The sequence below is a fragment of the Salvia miltiorrhiza genome, chromosome 3 (assembly GCF_028751815.1).
Source record: "Salvia miltiorrhiza cultivar Shanhuang (shh) chromosome 3, IMPLAD_Smil_shh, whole genome shotgun sequence".
Classification (NCBI taxonomy): Eukaryota; Viridiplantae; Streptophyta; class Magnoliopsida; order Lamiales; family Lamiaceae; genus Salvia; species Salvia miltiorrhiza.
This window is the reverse complement of record NC_080389.1, coordinates 33,422,020-33,434,546: the sequence shown is the minus strand read 5'-3', so window position 1 is coordinate 33,434,546 and position 12,527 is coordinate 33,422,020. Positions and strand designations below refer to the sequence as shown.

General features: G+C 38.3%; 1 long non-coding RNA gene across 1 annotated transcript; it reads left to right on the top strand.

The window, feature by feature from the left end:
• The first annotated feature begins 341 nt into the window (after positions 1-341).
• On the top strand, positions 342-1,377 carry LOC131019192 (uncharacterized). Its single transcript, XR_009100121.1, has 2 exons — positions 342-520; positions 1,081-1,377. It is a non-coding gene; the product is annotated as an uncharacterized LOC131019192 (long non-coding RNA).
• Positions 1,378-12,527: the final 11,150 nt, after the last annotated feature.

The following is a 12,527-nucleotide window of genomic DNA, read 5'->3' as shown; positions in this document are numbered from 1 at the left end:
TTAGTAATTCATAAAAAGGCTAATGGAGTATATATATATATGTTTATATATGTATATAGATGTAATACTTTTCCGAGATAAATGTACTTAACCGAATTTGGTTCTCTTGAGAGATTTAACCAGATGGTGAAGTCATTAAGCATTATGCGAATTATCAGATATTTGTTAAAGAATGTGTTATAACCTCACAACTTTAGTATGTGATTGATAGATGGGTTTGAGTATTTAGGAGTCGTTCCTTAATGAACTAATTAGACTTAAAATTCGGTGATGCATTGGAAATAAAAATGATGAATATTTAGAATTTATTATAAGAGAGTTTGTTACGAAGAGTGATTAGTTACAAGGGAACAAAGGAAGACTACTACTTAGATAAGAATAGTAAACCTAGTGAGGATTTGTCTAATTGACGTTTATTTTATTACATGATCGTCTATGCCAACGATGATATCTGAAGACGCGAGTCAAGGGCATAAGTAGGATTTCTCCGAAGTACTAGTACCAAAGCTAAGATTTCCAGGTGGGCATTACTTTCTAATACTCCTATTACTGGCTTTTTAAAATGATGATTATGATGATGTCTATAAGTTTTTAAGATGTTTTGAGATAAATTGATGTTTGAACTAATTAACTTGCCGAATTTTGATGACGACGAGCCTGTACGTTACACTCTACTGATGAGATGAGACGATTTCGGGTCCTGCCAAAGGCGGGATTGTGTACACGGAGGTAACCGTGAGCTATACACCGGGTTGGCCGGTCAGAAATGACTGTGAGCCGACTGTCTGGTCGGCCGGTTACGGTGCTTGAGAAGGAGGCCTACTTCTCAGTACCATGATGATGATGATGAGTTGTAGAAGTGGTACTACATGCTAAGTATTTATGACTGCAGTCTATCTTTCATTACTTTATGATGCTTGAAATTTATCAAATGCTTACACAGGTTCTTTTAAGGAAAAACCCCTGTGTGATGTTTAAATGGCAAGTTAAATGTATAGCTCTAAGAGCGAGATTGTTTATTTTCGGCTTATGTCCACTGAGTATTTATACTCAGCCCTGCATGTATTTCTAAATGTGCAGGATGAGCAAGGAGAGAGATTGGGGAATCGCTGGAGGGCTGTTGTTCATAGACGACCCTTTTGAGTACCGTATTTTACTTCTATACGGTTGTGCGAATAGTTGAAGACTATGTTCTTGAAACTTAATTAGGATTGTTACTCTCAGCTATATGTCTTCATACATATAGTCTGATCACGCTATGTTGTGCTACCCTGAACAATATGAATCATTGTAACTATTTAGCTATACTCCCTTTTGTTTATGTTGACTAGAACCTTGATACATTTGAATGAATGAAGCTGATAATGTTTCTTTTAAGATTGATGATATTATATTAACTTGAATTATTAGTAGCTTACGCTTGACGAGTCTTTCAGATTCCTTTGTTCTACCCTATCTTTTTATTAGTCGTATCGATACCCAATCTACGCTATCACTGGCTAGATGTCGGGCTGCGACAATGTATCACTTGATCAATGAAATACTAGTTCCGGATTATTACTAATATCGCGTGTTTATGCACTGCTCGATATTTAATTACTCGCTTGTTAGTATCGATAGACTGTAAAATAAATCTAAATTAAATCCGTAGATTTAATTCGTTCGTTGATCTGATATCTAAATTAAATCCGTAGATTTAATTCTCTTCATAAGTCGGAATAAATTCACGACTTAAGTAATTATAATAATAAAATAATATTTCTACTGCACTTTAATAAATAACATAACTTCGCTAAGTCAGTTATAATTCTAAAATAATAATTATTGACTGCTCAATAATCTTATCGTGGTTTCTCACGTGAAATAAAATAATAACTCTGCTTCAAGTACTATATAACTCAAGGTCATAAGTCGAAATTAATCAAAGATCAATACTGAAAGATGCAATAATTAATTATTGCATTGCTGGTTATAATAAATTAAAAGAGCCGGTTACTACATTAGTGGACATTTTTTATCTTTACAATATGAAAGTGGCCATTTTAAAAATTCACTCTATGTTTTTTTGGAAAAATGTTCTCTCTTATTATACAAAGCATTATATGCCCTAATTGTGTGAACCACCGAAAATGTCATTTGAATGTTATGGTTGTGCATTGTTTTCCACAAAAAGTCTTACACATCTATGAAAGTCTTACACATTTATGACAAAAGTTGTTAAAGTGTAAGAAAAACATCAATGTCATCAATTTAAAGAATGGTTTCAGTCAAATAAGTGTTGAAAAAAGTGAAAGACTGAAACAAAATACAATATTATTTATTTTTGAATTAAAATCCAAGGTTTTAGAAGTAAATCGTAGGCTAATTAATCAATGGAATATAAATACTAAAAATTAACACAATCGAGATTGGCACTCAAAACACACAATGGATAAAAAAAACATGTGTCCGACCGACCGTAAAAAAAACGAGTGTCTGGCAGGCCGGTCGGATAGATTTTTTTTTTTTAATTGATGATAAACGACAAATATGATGTGAAATAGCCTTGTCAGTAAAGTATTCACGTCAAACGCTCTAATTTCATTGAAATTCACGTGAAATGAAGGAATCTTTGGTTTATATATGAGATCTCGACGGACACACTCCATTGCAAAGTGAAAAAACACTCGAACTCAATAGAAATTATATAATATTTTTCAAGTGGTGAAGCTAGTATTTGTGAATTATCTTATCTCAAATTTAAAGGTATTTCATTTTACGTTTGAAATGTAATTTAAGTTGGTTATTGTTTATTTTAAATGTTTTGTTTGATCGTATATGTTTATGTGAATTATTAGCATATTATAGCATACTTTATGATTTAAAGCTACGTTTGAAGGAATATATGTGAATTAGAGCACAATGTATCATGTTTTAAAGTATTAATTAGTAATTATTACTTACATTTTAGTTATATACATATATTGCTACATAATTCATGTTAACATGCTCGAAAATCATGTGTCCGCCCGGACAAGTGTCCCTGAAAATGTGTCCGGCCGTGTGTCATTACAGATTATGTAATACACGACCGGACACATTTCCTCGTAAACTTTCCCGGACGGACAAGCGTACTACATGTTATATGTTGTATTTTTACATTTCATCCCAAACTTAAAGTGAATTATAACACATTCTATCATGTTTTAAAGTATTAATTAGTAATTATTACTTAAATTTTAGTTCTATACATATATATTGCTACATAATTCATGTTAACATGCTCGAAAACCATGTGTCCGCCCGGACAAGTGTTCCTGAAAATCTGTCCGGCCGTGTGTCATTATAGATTATGTAATACACGATCGGACACATTTCCTCGGAAACTTTCCCGGACGGACAAATATTTTTCGAGCGTATTAACATGTTATATGTTGTATTTTTACATTTCATTCCCTTTATATCATATATTAATTTATTTATTATTTTTTTTGTACATGAATGAATATGGGAGATACTTTGTGGTTAATTATGGAGGTGCCTTCAATGGTTATGAGTACATCGGCGGCTCTTCTAAGGGTTTGCATATTTTCGGAGACACCATGGCTACTACGTTGTACATGATAAATCGCCTGATGTTGGAGAATTCATTGAGCACTAATTACAGCTTGTATTATTTGACGAAGAGATTAAATGATAGGGTCTACAGTAAAAATCTTCTTGCCGATGACAATAATTTGCTTCAGCTGTTGGTGTCCCAACCACATTTTCCTAATATTTATGTTGTCGAAGACGAGTCTAGTGGAGGAGTGTATGTTTCTTCGTTCGATCTCCCTCAATCTTCCGCATATGGAGGTGAATCTAATGCAATATTCGAAGGTGGGGACGGATTGGAAGCAATCCAAAGATATGCTTATTTAGACATATCAGCCGGAGATTCACCAGCGCAAGAAATTGTTGAACTGTCGGTCACTTGGGGTAATCATCAGTCAACGGATTGGCCTTCATGGGATAAGCCAAATCCAAACGTTTACTATCACCAAACAACTGAGCATTCTTGGGGTCCAGCTGATAATCAATATACAGACGAGCCTCAGTTTGTGGAGAATGATGATAATGTAGATGAAGAATATGTTCCATCGTCTAAAGTCGAGACTGATACAAGCGCCTCTGAAGACTTGTCGGAGCCAAAGAACTTGAGAAGGACGGGGATTGAATATGTAGGTTGGCAGAATTTACATATCGATGACGATAATGATGAACAGGTTCCTAGAGCAGATGAACTAACTAATTGGTTAGTTCCGATTATCCCGTTGGATGCTGCAGCGTCACTTGTGGATATTGAAGATTATCAGCTACTACCTCGGGAGCTGTCAAAGAATTCTTATTTTAATAGCAAAGATGATCTGATCGTTGCCATCGGTCTGTGGAACATGAAGCAGGGCAAGGAATATTCTGTCACCAAAAGCTCAGTGCATCGTCTCAAGATGGATCCATTTGGGGTGTATATAAGTTTATCAATGAGCACTCATGCGACGGTGATCTAGGGCGCGTAAAGCGAATAAAGGCCCCTGCAAAAGTCGTTGCAGCATATTTAGCACAGAAAATACATGACGATTGTGAGATCTTGAAGCCGAAGGCCATCCAGCTGGAGCTGCAACGTGAGTTTAGTATACACATCAAGTACGATGTTGCATTGCGAGCCCGTAATCGAGCGACTGAGATGGTTTATGGTCGACATGATCAATCCTTCGAGATGCTGCCTAAGTATTTATAAATGTTGAGACAATCCAATCCCAATTCGTTGGTGGAGTGGAAAGTTGACCCTGATGATCGATTCAAACACTTATTTGTTGATCTTGCAGCTTCGGTTAGTTGTTTCATGTTCAACTTACGACCAGTGATTGTAGTCGACGGCACACACTTGAGGTGGTGGTGAAGGCAGCAACACACAAGCAGAGCAGTCTTCTAGTATCAGGCGTCGTAAACCAAAGAAGTGCAGTATCTGCCATGAAGAAGGACACACCAAGAGAATGTGCGCTGGCAGGGCGACTGAGACCAGGGAGTAGTGGTTTGTATTTGTGTGTTGTAACAGTTAATGATATTGATTGAATTATCTTATTATTCGATAATAGGAAATGATTAACTAGAAATAAAGTTTGTTGATTAACCAAAAAAACCACACATGAATTTAACAATATACAACACTAAACAAAACCAAGTCTATTGAATCTACTCTTCGCAGTTTCACACAATCCAAATATAGCTTTAGCGATCTTGCTCCTATATGTCATCACGTTTCTGTTACCCACTCAATCGATGGAGAGCCAGATATCAGTCATTCTGCATACATGCAGATGAAAGGCCCGCAGTTGACAGCGTCCTGCTGTTGAAACTGATCCTCTAGTGGAGCAAACACCGCCGTCATAATTGGCCACTTGTCCTTTGCCACTGTCGAATCAACGGATGTGTGGTTTAGCCACATCGACAACTGAAGGACGGGCGGCAACAATCTCAGAATAGGTAGTAGTTGCGTCATTCGAAAATTTCGCCACTCGTCATTAAGATTGTGTGCTACTGGGTCATACACCTCGCAAACGGCTTCGCCCAACCGAATACGACAGAGGAGAAAATGGTTGTCAATAATAACTGGCATGAGAACTTATGACAAACCACAATGAATTGGTTTAAAACAACAATAAATCATAAATAATTAATCACAAATAATTATCTAATATATCTTTAATCATTACCTGTGAGGCATTCATCCATCCAATCGTTTAACCAGGAGCAAGTTCATGGTCCGGAAGTGCTTTTCCACGTACAGTGGAGATCCAGTCTATGTGAGGCACCCAACCGTCAGCTATTCCAATATGTGTCAATATATGTCACTCCTTGGCAGAAAATTCACTTGCTTCATATTTGGCCAATAAAGCTTCCCACTCGCCCTTCAAGTATATCTGCTAATCAAACAAATAATGAATAATTTATATTCGCACCAATGAAAACATAAAAATATTGAAAGTTTACTTACAAACCAATCCGTGTCTACTATGACTGTGTTATTCATATTTACTTCATCAAGTAAATTCCCGCAACTGGCAAGCCTATGTCTCAACGACAAAAAGTATAAGTCTAACCTGCAACAAAGTTAAAATTAGTAGACTAGTACAAAATAATTTAACAAAGTTAAAATCAATAGATTATTTACCCCAGTTGTGAATTCCTTAATGGGATTCTCCACCCGCTCGAAGTCGTCATACACCCGCAAACCACCACTGGCCCTGACATACACCTCATGACCCTTACCACTTTGACAAGTATTTATCCACTTCTCATATGTGTCACTGCAGTGTTGTGTCACTGGACATGGAACTGGGCTATTAACCCAAGGCGATCTCCTAAATGTAGACGGACGTCTCTGCCTCCGGCTGCGACGAGGTGGTTGCTCTACCTGTGGCGCTTCTTCCGTCACACTCAAACGACGATCTTGTGACTCAGGCTCCTCCATCTAAGCTGGCCCTGCTGAACTAGATTGTCCCCACTCATATGGTGCAACAGCAGTGAGCGACTCAGCAAAGTATATCGGTTGCTCTGTCCTATACTCCGGTCGCAGGAAGGGGGAAGAGCCACGAGGGTAGACAAAGGTCGACCTGTCAAAATTCTGCATAGCCGGTGTGCAGTAGCCCTGATCCTTTATAATGTCCTTCCACTGCTCGTTATAATCCCGGGTCTCTGGATGGCGTGGATAGTCATCGCAGGGATCGTCGTCGCAGGGACCTGAATCGCGGGGACCTGAAGCGCTGGGACCGGCTCTGTTCTTTGGAGGAGACCGTCATTGGTAATCATCAGGGGATTCAGACCCTAAAAAATGTTTGCTCTTGCCCTTGTCCTTTTCGCCCTTGCCCTACAGTTTATCGTATAATTTGTTAAAGAACTTCTTCATCTCCTTACGGATCGTCGTCTTGACCCATTTACGGTCCACCTCACCCTCGCTGGGACTGAATACTGGCCGAGATCCACTCGACGATGAAGAAGTATGCAGCATTGGCCGCTTTCCCGGATCAACAGAATGACGAGCCGGCTCGTGGGCTCGAGCATCCCTCACAGGGCCCCAAACACTCTGGCTGCAAGTCATACGAGGTTGTCTACCTACCTCTTCCTCGTCCCCGCACTCTGGTGTGCTGTGGAAATTGGACACTCTGAGCTAATGGGTTCTCGGGGGATTTGAATCTCACCGAGAGTTTGCCCGGTGTCAACGCTAATATGAAGTAGTAACTCTCCATCTCATGTTCATCGGGGTTCAAATGCAGGACACCACCCTAGAAAGCAACATAGATAATATTTTAGAACATAAGTAAAAACCAGTAACGGTGAAACAATAAATTTGAAATAACTGATTACCTGTTCCTCAAATAGATCTCGTAAACCGTGAAGCCGGGGCTTACCCCTAAAAGTCCATCTCAAAAATCTTGGGTGCGCTGTCGGATCACCACTAGATGCTGCCACCATCTGTCTGAAGCTCGGGATGCGCTCCAATGCCCAAACAAATAAAGCCCACAAAGGACCGTAGAAGTGATACTTCTCGCCGGTTCCTAACTCTGTTGTATAATGGCATAACATTTTATATGAATACGCGCTCCAGGGGAATCTATCAAATGCCTCTAAATCATCCACCAACACCCAAAGCCACGGCTGTACACGCGTATCCAACACAAGAATAATGGTGTGAGCCACACACACGAGGACAGCACGAAGGTACAGGCTTTCATCATCATCATCTACTCGACGATCCAAATTGCACACGTGTTTAATGAGCGCGTGTACGGTCATCGTTCGCCCACTGCAAAATCTTCGGTAAGCCTCCACGCGACTGCAGTCGTGCTGTAATATCGCATCAAACATCATTGGACCGAAATTGAGCCCAGTCACTAATGCGTAGTCTGTGGGGGGAAAAGCTGACTCGTGCTCCGCACAGAAAGAACCACATCTCATCGTTTTTTGACACAATCTGCCTCGATACAACCTGGTGCAATGCTCTATTGCTCTTCATGCCAGGTCTCCAATTAGTGAAATGGCTAAAACATAACGCTCTAAACCTCTCCAATAACCCTTCATTGCCGACCAAAAATAAAGTGCGCATCAGCTTCGGAAAAGCAGTATCCCTATAGTATATGCTGATAGTTATCTCCGTCTGGTCAATAGTGTTGGGACGAAGATATGGGACATCCGCCTATTCATTTACAAAATGAAAACCATATTAAATTCAGTAAAATATTAAAAAATAATATAAATAGAAAAATACATAAAAAAAATATTAAAATATGCAGTAAAAACATGTGTTCGGCCGGAAACAAAAGTACCGGTCAGACACATTTTTTCGGCCACTTCACCGGTCGGACACATGTTTTTTATTCATATTTTCATGTTTTATACACAATTTAAAAGTTAAAAGTTAGAAAGAAAAAAAAAACAAATTCTATATCAAAAATACCTAATTCGAAACTCATCTAGATCAAAATGCACAAACTAACATCTCATCTATATAATTTCATAAAACAATACTAATTCTCGACAAAATGAACATTGTTAACTTCATATATAATTTCATACCAGACAATATACATAAAACAATTCATACCAAGCAATTATTCGTTAAAAATATATTAATTAATTAACTACTTAGGCCATGTTTGGTTGTATTGGTAGGATTATAGTAGGTTGTTACAATCATTAGGGCCTATGATTTGCTACAGTGTTGATTAATTTAGTAATGTGTTTGCTTGATAAGGTAATTACGATCACTAAAATAATAATATGTTTGGTAAATATACGTTAATGATGATATTAGCAAATAAAATGTCGAGCATACCCCTGTCTTATTTCCAATATTTCCAAGAAGAATCTCATGGAATCGTTATTTATGGTTGGTGAATAAATCACTTTTCAGCAAGATATTAGTAAGCAAGGGAAAATGAAAATTTTCAAAACAAACACTAATCTCTCCCTAAACCTTTCGTAATGGAGGGAAAATTTCCGCCAAAAATTTCACGGAATCGCTATAAATACCAAATCTCTGTGCTCGATAAATCACTCGGAGTAGACGCTAGGGATTATCATCAGGGAATTTTCGAAGAGAGCCACTGTCGTCCATTGTTCTAGGGTTTGGCTGCCATGGCTTCATGCAATCAAGGTAATATACTCTGATTCTGAGTAGTGATCTCATTCGCTTACATTATTACCGAATTCATATGCCGTAGTTCACCACGTCCATTTTTTTGCTGTTTGCATAAATTATTTATTAGAGACATGATACATCTTTTTTCTCTTTACCGAATTCATTCGCATACATCGATTTTCTTTGATGAAAAGTCTGTAAGCTTTTGTTGTATTATTTGTGATCATGTTGTCTTATTTACACATAATTTTGATAAATCTAAGCTCCAAAATTAAAAAAACAATGCTAATAGCCTTGATACTTTGCACCACAGTAGAGAAAAAGCATCAGATCACTTCATTAAACAAAATATGATTTTGTGTTATTGGTTTGAGGTTCTAAGATATCAACAACTATCTTTCCCGCATTCAGATCCTGTTATCTTTCTCAAACTTTTCCCATCTTTTTACAACTGCATTTTGTACTATTTTCGATGTATGTCAATCGATGAAGTTTCTCAGACCTTTTACACCTTTGGTTCTTACTGTTCGGTTTAATTATCAACATGGATGCAGGTGTTGAGTCAGGGAGTAATGAGGGTCGTCGCAATAGAAGGGAAAGGTCTGACAAGACTCGACGATCGTGGTCGGCGAAGGAAGAGGCTGTATTGCTGGCTGCTCTTAAGGAATTAGTGGCTCAAGGATGGAAGTCCGACAATGGCTTCCGTGCAGGTTTTCTTACCAAACTCGAGGATGCTCTGAAGAAGGAGTTTCTCGGCACCGATTTGAAGGCCTCTCCTCACATTAACTCAAAAATTGGGACTTGGAAGAAGAACTATTATTCCTTGTCTGCAATGCTAACACGTAGTGGGATAGGCTTCAGTGCAAATGGAGACCATATGATTGATTGCAATAATGATCAATGGGAACAAATAGTCAAGGTTTGTGTGTCACTTTATTTCCATACTACTATACGAACTTGTGAACTGATGATGTTCTGTTGATCATATAATTTTCCTGGCCTTGCAGTGTGACAGCAATGCGCGTCTTATGCGTTATAAAAGCTGGCCTTTGTTTGACGATTGGAAGGAGATTTTTGGGAAAGACAGAGCCACTGGAGAGAAAGTTGAGGACTTTATGGAGGTAGTTAACAAGATGGTTGGGAGCGACAACATAATGCATGAAGAGAACGCTGGAGACGATGGACCACATTACCAATTTGATGAGGAGAATGAGACTGATGCGGCAGAGGACAGCGTCTGCCAGAGCGGTGGAGGTGCTAACGGGAGGTCTGCAAAGAAGAAGCGTAGAGGAGATGAAGTAATGGATGGGTTCTACGAGCTGCTAGTGGAACTCGGCAGAAATAGTGATAAGAGGCTGGAGGCAATTGCCGCTCGCATAGGCTACGAGTTCGATTTAAGCAAAGCACGGACTGAAGTGTACCATACTGTGAACACACTTCCAGGCGTGACAAGGAGTGACAAATTCGAAGTCTGTGAAATACTTTGTGACAAGGTGGAGCGACTGGAGCTTTTTTTTAGTCTCCCGATGGAAGCAAGGGTTGATTATTTGATGCACGTTCTTGAAACTCGTGGGAAGTGAATGGCAGGCTGCTGGGAATTATGTTTTACTTTGTTTTAAGAATAAACCTTATGATGACTTCAATACCTCAAACACTATTTTGATTTTGTTTGTGTGAGGTTTGTTGTCATATAATAATTTGCAGTTATGTTTGAACCTTGGTATTTTGAGTATTTATGCAATATTTATGTTAGTAATCTTTTGATGATTTTTGACTATTTCATATTGTGGATCTCTAATGAATAGAAGCAACATCTGTGTTTCTACTTCTCTGCTTTGCTTCCTCTCTTTTTTTGGTAATGAGTTACTTGGTCCAATTGTTACTTCTCTGCTATTTCATGTTGAGTCTTCTTTTATGGAGTATTTTCTTTGAACAATTGTTACTTTGATCCACACATTATTAACCTTTCCTTCCCAGTTCTATTCTTGGTTTATTATGCTAAACTCTGACAATAGCCATCTCCGTGTTCGCTTCAGTAGTGTAATTAAATAGTTGAAGAAGTAACGAGCTCATTGTTTATAAAAGTAGATGATCAAAGGACTTGGGAGTTGAAATGAAGTCTTGAGCTTTAATTTTCTTATGTTAATAGTTACTACTAACTCATAAACATATCTATCACAGCAATATATTTACACAAATCTCAAAATAGCTGTACATTTTCATAATCTTGTGGATTTTGCTTTTTGATGGTTGGTCCTGCTTGATTAGTTGTGATAGCTTACATTGTTGCTGTCAAAATATCTTTTTAATGAGTTGAATGAATGATTAATTGCTACTTGTGTCGGCTGGACAAAGTATTGTTCAAGAAAATGTATTGAAATTCACTCAGGAAAGAGGGGTTTACTCAACCATTTAATCCTTCATGTAGTTGTTCACTCAGGAAAGAGGGGTTTGTTCAAGAAAATGTATTGGTTGTACAGCTAGAAGCAGTCATTCATCTAAATCATGTGAGTCAGACATAAGAGCAAGCTGCAGGTCATCCCCAGAAAAATGAGGACATGTAGTTGTTTCATGAGAAGGATCGAGCCATAGGGAGAAAATAAGAAGTTTCTGCCCAGCTTTTCAATTTACTTGCATACTTCACTCATTATTAGCAAAAAAGGCATACCAGTGGCAGAATATCCATCAGATCACTATTAGCAAAAAAGGCATACTTCACTCACCTGCTGCTGCAAACCTACGAGTGCGGCTGCCTTGATGCTGGTCCATCAGCTGTTTATCTCTGCTGTGAACAGCTGCTGATCTTGATGCCACCTGCCGCAGCAATACTCCGAGTGCAATTCCCTTTAGTGCTGCTGCTCTTGCTGTGTTTTGCCACCATGCACAGCTGATTTACTTGCTTCTAAACTGTTGCTGTGGACCACTAAGAGATGAAGCGTGCTACCACTGCACTTTGTTTCAGTTGGAACCAGAGGACCTTCTGCACAATCGTTGATACTATGATATTCACCTGCTTTCATTTTTTTTTTGTCTCTTAAGAAAAAAGTTGTCTCACAATTAACCAAAAGCTCCATAAATTGCAATGCTTTTTCTCGGGCTGCCTCAACAGATATTTGGAGTTGAGGTTAGAATTTTCGATACTTTTTAACTCTAGACCGCAGAGGACTTGAAAGTATCTTTGTCGACTCTAGTAATTTGTATCAGCTTCTGACTATTTGAGGTCACATATATATAGTTTTGTGATGCATATAAAATTGGCCTTCCTGATTCATTTTCTGCTTTTGCTCTTGCTTTGGCTTCTATAATTGATAGTGCTGAAAAGTATCGCCATGGCTGTTATGATTTTGCAGCTCATAAACACACGAATATA